Raw genomic sequence first — 3,966 nt, forward strand, 5'->3', positions numbered from 1 at the left:
ACAAAACATTAAGTTTATACGTTTCATACTATTTTTAGGAAGTCCTCGGGGGAGCTACAGACGCATTATTTGAACGCTAACCAGAGCTTCCTGAATCAATGAATACATACGTGCAGATATTACTACCTTATTATGGATAAATAGATAGACATAGATGGATGGATGGGTGGATGGATGGATGGACGGATGGCTGAATGGATGGATGGATAGATGGATGGATGGAAGGGTGGAAGGATGGATAGACAAACAGACAGAAAGATAGACAGATAGACAGATAAATAGATAGACAGATAAATAGATAGATAGATGGATAGATAAATAGATGGATGGTTGGATTGATGGATGGATGGATGGATGGACGGATGGCTGAATGGATGGATGGATGGAAGGGTGGAAGGATGGATAGACAAACAGACAGAAAGATAGACAGATAGACAGATGAATAGATAGACAGATAAATAGATAGATAGATGGATAGATAGATAGATAGATTGATAGATAGACAGACAGACAGACATGCTGGCAGGCAGACAAACAGACAGACAGACAAACAGACAGACAGATAGATAGATAGATAGATAGATAGATAGATGGATGGTTGGATTGATGGATGGATGGATGGAAGAAGGGATGGATAGATAAGTAGAATCACTCAGATATAAACGTGCACGTATATGCACACACACGCGCGCACGCACACTCACGTACGCACACGCACACACACACACACACACAGAAACATACCTTTGTGTGTATGTGGGTATATATACGTACCTCCGAGTCTTATTAAACAGTATGTAATATAACAATCATATTTGAAGAAATATATTCAAATTCTTTTAACTGAATAGAATAATAGCGAATAGTAAAAACGAAATCACTGAATTTAGTTGTTTCATTTACAATACAGCTTTTCTGATTGGTTTAAATGTCATATGACTGTTAGCTAGAACTTTCTGTTGATTACTGTGCGACGAGTTTTCTATGAAATTCTAGGAATTGTACTACTTAAAATATTATAGCTGCCGGTCTGTTTTGAATAAGACTTTAGCTTCTTATATCATAAAACGGATCAAACTTGTTAATTAGAGTTTTAGAAAATGTCTAAAATGTAGTGTCTACAGCTATTGGCTATGTATCTGTATTTTTTTTTAATCAACTAATATGGTCTGACGTAATCGACTCGTCTATCTTTCAAATTCGTTCTCCGTGTTATTCGTTTTTAATATATTCTGTCTCTTCTTGTTTGTTCGTTTAAATATAGAAACGTGTTTGTATGTCTCTTATCTAGCTGTGTTTCTTACTCTCAGAATATTACATACGTATATATTCATAGGCACACACACATATACACCCACCCACGCATACGTAAATGTGTATGCGTGTACACACACACACAAACACGCATATAAAGCTCTGACGAATGTATAAGGTGATACGCAAGCGCCCAACTATGTGTGCATTGCAATCCTATGGCAGAAACAGTGGTTAACCTAATGAAATTTCAGATTGGTTTTACAATCGTTTTACAATCACCATTTCTAAGTAGATGACGTAATTCACCATCCATGAATAAAAACAGTGTCACATCATATTTTTGTTGTCGTTTTTGCTGTTGTTCCTGATCTTGTTCTTGCTGTATGATTTGGCTGGCCCTTTGAAATACAGGTACAACTCATTCATGACAGCTGAGAGGACAGGAGCGACGTGAAATAAAGTGTCTCGCTCAATGACACAGAACACTGACAAGTATCGAACTCGTGATCTTACGATCATTATCCGAATACTCCTAATCACTAAGCCACGTGCATTTACTTGCGCGTGACTTTGTGGATGCAGTCGTACTTTGCTGTACTTTGTTTGCGAGGAGAGATATCCATGTCTTACACATTCGCCAGATATCTTCTATCTGCCGCCATGCGTGACTGTTTCTTCCAAAGTGTAATTTAAAAAAAAAAAACAGTTGTATATTCAAGCAGAAAGAGCCTGCAGCATTTCTGGTCGGCTTGGTCATCTCTTGAACTTTCTTCACGCCAATGTCCACCTTACATTTCCATTCAAATTAAAAAGACATACTACAATTACCAAATAACTAGCATCGCAATGAAAACGTTAAAACTGTGCCCCAGCATGGCCACAGTCCAACGATTGCAAGCTGTAAAAGAAGTAAAGATGAGACACCATAAACCATTTGAATTTATTTTACGTAACATTTTAATCAATTCAAATTACTTTTGAGATGATTCTATTGAGATTAGCTTCACCACAACGACAGCAGCACATGAATAGTTTTGAAGTGAGAGAAAATGATTCATTCTTATATAACAGCTATATCTATTTGCTGCAGACTGCTTCCTTACGATTTAATTAGCTATATCTTTGACAAGAGAAGATGGTATTAAATGTAAGCTAATCGATGTCTGGAATATCGTAATAGACATAAAGATCTACTGCGACTTCCGACATTATGGGTTGCGTGGTTCTTGCGCCAAAGGACGATTAATTTGTCTCCTTCTCGTAAAAGTTGAAGCTACTTAACCAGTAATTAGCTATAAATAGGCAAAGTGTTTAAGGTATGTTCTTCGGGAAAAATAGCGGTAGATTTTCTAAAAGCAACGGCCATGGAATTATTTGTGGCGTAGAACTTAAAAGCTTAAGTAATGCAGTTTATATGCTCAGACCATCGTTAACCATGCGATAAATACAGATGTAAATATAAGTAGTAGATGACTTATTTAGGACATTATCATTCAGTAAAGTGATTGAAAGCGTTATCCCAGCATGGCCGAAATCAAAGGACCGAAACCGGTTTCAAGTTTTAACACAAGGCTAGTAATTTTGTGGAAGGGATGTAAGCCGATTACATTGAACCTCAGTATATGACTGGTACTTGTTTCATCGACCGCCGAGAGGAGGAAAAGCAAAGGCAACCTTAGCAGTATATGAACTCAGAATGTAAAGGCAGACGAATAATAATAATGATAATAATAATAATAATAATAATAATAATAATAATAATAATAAAGATAATAATAATAATGATAAGAATAATAATAAGAAGAACAATAATAATAATAAGAATAATAATAATAATAATAATAATAAAGATAATAATAATAATAATAATAATAATAATAATAATAATAATAATAATAATAATAGTTTCAAATTTTTTGGTACAAGGCCAGCACATTGAGGCGAAGTGGCCAATTAGTTACATCATACTCAGCATTCAACTCGTATTTATTTTATCGACCCCCAACAGGATGAAAGGCAAAGTAGACCTCGGACCGCAAAGACGGATGAAAACCGGCAAAACATTTTGTCCGGCCTGCTAACCATTCTGCCAGCTCACCGCCTTACTCTCTTATTTTTCCACTTGCTTCAGTCATTTCACTGCTCCCATGCTGGAGCACTGCCTTTAGTCGAAGAAATCGACACCAGGACTTATTCCTTGTAAGCCGAGTACTGATTCTGGACCGCTAAGTTACGGGGGCGTAAACACACCAACATCGGTTGTCAAACGATGAAGAGAGGACAAACACACACTCACAAATATACATACATACATACATACATACATACATATATACATATATATATGGACTGGACGAAATATAATACCCTCAGCGTTCCTAGGGGCTTACACGCCGAGACGATTGAGATAATTAAAAAGGGTGAAGTTACACTAGAAATCGGCAGCAGTCGACGAATTAAATGTTTGAATATGTTTGCAAGTTTATTGTTTCGTGTTATGAGTGGTACCTGTAGGAGAGCAGTTATGACTTTGCATACAGAGGTTCTGAGCGAAAATAAAATTCTGGCTGTAAATTCTATTAAATTTCGAAAATGAAATATACGTTAAATATATACTTTATACTCAGTCAATATGTATATATCCTGTATATACATACACACATACATACATATATATATATATATATATATATATATATATATATATAT

The sequence above is a fragment of the Octopus bimaculoides genome, chromosome 17 (genome assembly GCF_001194135.2).
Source record: "Octopus bimaculoides isolate UCB-OBI-ISO-001 chromosome 17, ASM119413v2, whole genome shotgun sequence".
NCBI classification, from domain to species: Eukaryota; Metazoa; Mollusca; class Cephalopoda; order Octopoda; family Octopodidae; genus Octopus; species Octopus bimaculoides.